This window comes from Dendroctonus ponderosae, unplaced genomic scaffold, assembly GCF_020466585.1.
Source record: "Dendroctonus ponderosae isolate FM_Combo_2020 unplaced genomic scaffold, Dpon_F_20191213v2 Dpon_F_20191213_11, whole genome shotgun sequence".
Classification (NCBI taxonomy): domain Eukaryota; kingdom Metazoa; phylum Arthropoda; class Insecta; order Coleoptera; family Curculionidae; genus Dendroctonus; species Dendroctonus ponderosae.
In genome coordinates this window covers 498,171-505,491 of record NW_026017213.1, presented here as the reverse complement: position 1 = coordinate 505,491, position 7,321 = coordinate 498,171, and the positions used below count along the sequence as shown (strand labels likewise).

The following is a 7,321-nucleotide window of genomic DNA, read 5'->3' as shown; positions in this document are numbered from 1 at the left end:
TAGATGTTTTGTTGATTTGGAGGTACATATTTGATTTTCATCCTCAAACAATTTTCAGACCGAATATTCCTCTGGCATTAATAGATGTTATTGGTCACACTAAAATTTTCAGCGCTTCAATTTAATAATAGATAGTTTAGCAGATCTGAAGCAAAAAAAAAGATAATTGATGAATTGCAGCGCCACCGGTCAAAATAGAAGAAAATATTTTGGATAGATTAGTCTCAGTTTTTGACGTACCATTCGAATCTCCAATAAAATGTTGTGGTTACCCTTTGAAATTCTCAAGTTGGCCCTTGCCTAGCCTACAAGGTAGCAGTAGGCGTTGTTTTTCTGACACGAATAAACTTCCCCCTCCCAGATATTAACTTCTTATTTGAAACGGTTTTTCCTCTAAAATAAAAAAAAACCACCCTGTATATGGACGTCCAATAGACCGCCAAGGGTGGTCAATTTTTAACTAAAATGGTCACTAAAATAAGCTTTATTTCAGACGTCCTTATGTTCATTAAATGACGTCGCGTCTTATTTGGAGAATTTTTTTATCTAACTTTAAATGTCTCTTTATAATAATTTTAAATTTTTAGTAATTTATTTTTTAATTGCCTGTCTGTCACAATTGCATTAGGATGAATGCTCCCAACACTCTATAGTCAGGACACAAAATTCATTTATTTCTTGTTTCCAAAAGCAAAAGCGAAAGGAATAAACCAGGAAGACCAACATGCTTTATTTGATAATATAAAATACAATCTTTAAAGATTAGATAAATTACAATCAATCTCTATGATTAGAAAAATTAAGAATAAATCTCGTCTGTCCCTCTGTCTAAGGTAAAATTAATGGTGTGATTGTCTATTATGTCATTCTATATGTACTTCTTGTCAATTTGTTCGCGCCAAGTTTATTGGATTTTAGTTAGGTTAAAAACGCGGAACCCCGGCACTTTGGCGTGACTGGTATTCCGAACTTGTACTTTGTACTTGTCTTGTTTCATGTGATTTGTTAATGGGCTGTTAGTTCATTATTATACGAAACTTTTAACACAAAGGTAAGTACCACTTATTTATACATTGTATTTATAGTTGTACCTAGCTTTTATATTGTGGTCTGGGATAAATAGTGGAATGCTTATAAGTAACAGTGTGTGGTCTATTCAGAACCATGTGCCGAGACAATACGTATATTCCGAATTCCGAATATACGTATATGTAGGTATATACCGTTGTTTGCGTCCCAACTTTCTTTTTAAAAACAAGATCTGGCTGGTTTTGGAGCCACAAAAGTAACCCAACTTTTGAAGAACAAAAAGCATGATTTTGTTATAAAAGAATAGAACACAGGTTTTTAATTGTCAATGTTATATAAATAGTATTACGTTCCAATTATCAGGTGTGAAACTGTGATATACTTGTAATGCATCAGGTGGTACAGTTAGACGAACTAGCGGGCAGTACTCTGGAACTCTGGCAGAACTGGCGCACACCACTCAAGCACTCAAGCAAGAGGTACTGTGGCCTCCGATTAAGGAGAGGAAAGCGTGTAGAAAGGCTCTTACTCACGGAGTCCAAGCTGACAGCAATTGGAGGCCTTTTGGGCACCCACTATTCTTACGGGTTCGTAGGAATAGTAGTTTTTTTATCTGTCCTCCGCTTTTTTATAATTAATTTTGTGGCTGGTCAGAACTACTTTTAATTAATTAAAATTGTAACCATATTTGCTTCCTTCCTGTCAATAAAATACGATTTAAGATTCTATAGTGTCTTATTGTAACCAAAACATTCCCTCAATATGAATTAATTGTGCTGACCATGTACAGACCCCTAAAACCGACGTTTAAGTGACGTCAATAAGCAGACGTCTAGCCGACGTCATTAAACATACGTCTGGCAGATGTGTCATGTAGCGGTCATTTGGACGTCCAAATGATCAGCTATCTGACGTATTCTGGCCGAATCTCATGTCGTCGTTTAGACGTCCATAAGACGTAGTATGCTACCTGGGCAGCAATATGATTCTAACAGCATATATAATATATGATAAAATTCTAACAGCATATATTATGTGCATAGAAATGCATCTTTATCCCTAAAGAGGAATTGAAAGAATTTGTCTTAAATAACGTGATAAACATATCTTTTAGCGGGTATATCTCTCGATTATTCGATTATCTAAAATCATATATCATTTACTTACCCGAAGGGTTTAAGTATAAGGTTCGAATATGCTTCGGATTATAATTCAAGCTTCAGCTTTCAGATACTAGCGTTGATATCTTTAAGCTTATACTGCTATTTTTTTATCTGGCTAATAGAACACTCCAAAATCACAAAACCAAAAGAAGGGACCAAAAAAATCGCCAGTCGCCTATTCAAAAAACATTGTCGCCAACATAAGCAAAAAATCGCCACATCTGGTCACCCTGTTTTCGAGCCGAATTTAGTGGCTGACAATGGACAATGCATATCATTGGTCTGCAAAACATTTTTTTCCTTATTGTTTTCATGAATGATAACATCAACAGAATTTTACAAACTCTACTTGCTGAAGATGCAAATTATTCTGTTTTTAAAGGTAGCAGAGCGTTTTCTGATTCAAAGCGGGTTTCTTCAAATTAATATTATCGTTATGGGATAAATTTGGTTTCGAGCGCGCTTATATTAACAAGTTTGGAGGAAAACGTAAAACAAATTTCAATGACATACAGGGTGGTTTTTTAGTGCGATAGAGTCCGAGACACTTATTTATTGACTTTCATAGCCACCTTACAAAATGTAGCAACTTTTTGAAATTTTTCAATAAAATAAATTATAATTTGAAAGCGGTTGATTTCACAGCTTAAAGTGTAAATGCAAATTTGTAACTTTGTAAATTGTTTATCTAATGACGTATTAATACTATACAGGTACTTCCATTTGAAAAACAAAAGTTATATTGCGTTAAAAAGTTTTAGATTGAAGTCCACATTGTTAACATCCTGTACAATGTATTAATATTTTGGTTCAATAGAATTCTTAACGGATCTTTGGTGATTGGAAAGACGTGTTTTTTTGCATCTCGAACTGCTTTCTTTTGGTTCTACAATTAATTTTTAGATACCATGGTTTTAAGCAAAATTTTACTAAAATGGCGATAATCTGCGAACGTCGCAAGTAAGAAAAAACAATTTACGGTGAATATGCAGCGTTTCAAGCTGTATTTCATGAGCTAATAAAAAATGGGTAGTTCTATTTAAAAAAATACACTTTGATCTTGCCTCGCTTTTCTGAGACACTCTGTATCATATAAGATATTTTTTAAATGTGCGCACTTTGTGCGTCAACTACTTTTATATGAAACTATTTTTCGAAAGTTCAACACCATCGGAAGTAATGTACTCTATCGCACTAAAAAACCACCCTATATTTGACCAACTCCAATCGCTCAAAAAGCGGATTATTCTGTTGTTTAAAGAAGTAGTSCGTTTCTTTGCTTAAAAGAGGGCTTAATCACATGCATATTATWGTTATTGAMAAAAATATTATAACAAGCGCGTTTTGGCTAATAAATTGGAGAGAAAAACGTGAAAAAAAGGCAAATGATTTTGAAAAGTCCACAAGAAGCAGATTATTCTGCCAAAGACAAAGCGTTTTTTGTCAAACCGGGTGTTTTCAGATGCAGATTTTCGTCATTAMAAAATCGGTATTRAGCGCTTTTCATTAAATAAATTTGCGAGAAACACGTGAAAAAAACTAAAAAGTGAAGAATTTTAAAAGTCCACTTGCTCAAGAGGCAGATTATTTTGTTTTTAATCAAAACAATGCGTTTCTTTGAATAAATCCGCTACTTGCTGAAGATGCAGATTATTCTGTTAAAAACAGAGCGTCTGTTTCTATTCAAACCGGGTTAATTCAAATAAACATTATCGCTTTTGGAAAATTTGATATCTGGTGGGTTTTTGATTTGCAAAAACCATTAAAGAAAATTTTGAAAATGAATAATTTTACAAACCCGACTTGCTGAAGATGTCAGTTGAAGTTAGTCACGAAAAGAAGTAGCGCGTTTTCCTTCAAAACAGATTTTTTTGCAAACTTCATATGCTCAAGACGCAGATTTGTTTCTTTGCTTAAAACCGGGTTTTTCCAATTGCAGATTATCGTTTTTGATTGATTGATTCGTACAAACCTGTAAAAAAACTTGAATGAGCAAACCATTGGCTAATTTCTTTTACTGAAGATGTAGATTATTCTGTCTTTAAAAGAAACGTCCTTCTGTTTGTTTCATCGTTTCAAACTGCTTTATTTGTACTTTATAAAGCACACTTCAAATGATACATTTGTGCAAAGAATGCAAAAAAAATTAAAGAATGAAGAATTTTGGAAACTCCACCTGCTGAAGGGACACATTATTTTCTGTCTCTAAAGAAAACAGCCCGTTTTCTTCAGTAAAACGTTCAACTTCAGTTTTTTTTGAAAAATGTTATGCAATTTAAATGATAAATTTGCAAAAAAATGGAAACAAAATGAAGAATTTTGCAAATTCCACTCCTTCGATATGCAGATTATTTTGCGTCTTAAAAAAACAGCACGTTTCTTCGTTTGAAACCGCTTATCTTCAGATGAACATGACCGTTATTGAAAAATTCTGTATAAAGAAAGCGCGCTTCGATTGATAATTTTGCAAAAAAATRCCAAAAATAAGAATAAAGAATTTTGCAAATTCGACTTTAACATGCAGATTATTCTGTCTTTAGCGCGTTTCTTCGTTCTAATCCGACTTTTTTWAATTAAACATCATGGTTATTAAATTATATATAAAAAGAGCTCAAATAAAACAATTTTCCGAAAAAAAAATAACGAGTTAAGAATTCCCAAACTATACTCGCTTAACATGCAGATTTTTCTGTCTCTACTGTGTTTCTCTCTTTCAAACTGATTTTCTTCGGTTAAACATCATCTTTATTGAAACATTATATATAAAGCGCACTTCAATTAATAAATGAAAATAAAAATGCAACAAAAATTCGARATAATTTAAKAATTYYGCAAACTMYACTCGCTTAACATGCACATTATTCTGTCCTTGCTGTGTTTMTTTAACCGATTTTCTTCAGTTAAACATTATCCTATTGCAAAATTCTGTATAAAGCACGRTAAATTTATAAGGAACGTTYAAAAAAATTATAAAAAGTSGGGTCATATTTGGGGCTCTAAAGACGGAATTTAACATGCAAATAAATATAYCAYATACAGGGTCCGTCTTTGGGAGGGTACACTAGAAGTATTCGCAAAACARAAACTACCAGAGTTCTGAAACTTTCTATACAAGGYAATGATGTTGGGGCTAACTAATCTAAAATAATTTCAAGGCGGTACCACTTCTGGTTATACCGGAAGTAGGTACTTACTCGCTTATTTTAAATGGAATACCATGCATATAATTAAATTTTTGGGTTCTCTGTCGGATTTTTCGGTCATTTTGTTAAATGAACTGGGTACGAAATTTCAACCGTTGTGAAACAATATCCATTTTTCCAAAAAAATTGACTGGTGCAGGCTTGGAAATAATTCGTTGTTCTGCCGATTTAGGTCAATCAATTTGAATGTAACTTTAGCTTGTTGTAGCCAAAGGTGCTATGTCTCAATGTGCAAAAAATGAGTTTTGCATCTCTTATAAAAAAGAAGTTATCGAAAATTAAACTTGACTGTCAAAAAAGGCTTATTACCCAAAAAATTCAAAAGAAAACCCCTATTTTTTTCTATTCAGATCGATTTAGTGACGAAAATTAAGGCAAGTTTCTAAAAAGGTTAATGAGGCTAAACGTAACAGTTTCATAGTTATTTTCAATAAACTATAATTTTTTATTACTTATTTATTATTTGTTCAATTTTCAATTACAATAAATGTTCAAAATGTTGTCCGTTAGATGCAAGGCATTGTTGAACACGCCTTGTAATAGCTTCATTTGTAGCTCTTTGAATCTCTTCAGGGAAAGAGAGTTGAAGGCATTTCGCACCCTTTCAATGCAATCTTCCTTGGTCGTTAATTGTGTAGCATAAACAAGATCTTTAATTCGACCCCAAAGATAAAAATCCATGGGCGTAAGGTCAGGTGACCTAGGTGGCCATTGAAAGGAACCGTCATTGACAAACAAACGTTCTTCAAAAATTTCGTAAAGTTTTATGGAAACGGCATTGGTGCTGTGCGGGCAAACGTGGAAACGGCATTGCTGTACCATCTTGTTGGTACCATAAAATGTCCCGCTCTACATTATTTATTCTGGGTTCAATTCCAGTATTTAAAAGTTCAAGATAAATTTTTTCTAGAAATTCGTCCGTCCATATAATATTACTCAAAAAATTTGGAATTTCTTGTTCTTTTGGTAAAATAGTCTCACAGAAAGATATGCGTTTCATGAAATCGGCTGCTTTCAAATGTTGAACTAGTTGCAAACAGTATGGTCTAAATTTATGTTTTTAAGAATCCTCCTGATGGTCGCTGGTGTCAAACCAATCCCAATTTTCGCGTCGTTTATGGAATTATAAGAATATGCACGGAAATACGCTAAAGTGGTCATCTCATTTGGCTCGTTATCAACAGCAGTTTTTCTTCTGGATGCATAGCATTTAAATGTGCCAAACTGTTCCAATTTTTGAACCAGACGTCTTACAGTATCCGCTGATAGTCGAGGACGCTCTGGATAGAGTTCGATAAAAGTTCTTACTGAACGCACTACAATTCTATGACATTCTCGTTGAATTAGTATTAAATTTAAATAATCTTGATTAGAAAATGCAAGTCGAGCCATTGCGTCAGATTACCAATTTATAAAAAATGTACTGAAACTTTGGATGACAACTGCCACTCCTGATGTATGTAAAATTGGTAGTTTATTGAAAATAACTATGAAACGGTTACGTTTTGCCTCATAAACCTTTTTATAAACTTGCCTTTATTTTTGTCACTATATCGATCTGAATAGAAAATAAAGGGGTTTCCATTTGAATTTTTGGGTAAAATGCCTTTTTTGACAGTCAAGTTTAATTTTCCATAACTTCTTTTTTATAAGAGATGCAAAACTACTTTTTTGCACGTTGAGACATGGCACCTTTGGCTATAACAAGTTAAAGTTATATTCAAATTGATTAACCTAAATAGGCGGAACAACGAATTAATTCCAAGCTTGCACCTGTCATTTTTTTTGGAAAAATAGATATTATTTCAAAACTGTTGAAATTTCATACCCAGTTCATTTAACAAAATGACTCAAAAATCCGACCGAGAATCCAAAAATATAATAATATACAGGGTGTTCCATAAAAAATAAGCAAGTAAGTACCTA

The 7,321-nt window shown here is 33.1% G+C and overlaps 1 long non-coding RNA gene across 1 annotated transcript; it reads left to right on the top strand.

Moving 5' to 3' along the window:
- Positions 1-401: 401 nt before the first annotated feature.
- On the top strand, positions 402-1,755 carry LOC109535346. Its single transcript, XR_002171704.2, has 2 exons — positions 402-1,051; positions 1,426-1,755. It is a non-coding gene; the product is annotated as an uncharacterized LOC109535346 (long non-coding RNA).
- The last annotated feature ends 5,566 nt before the right edge of the window (positions 1,756-7,321 follow it).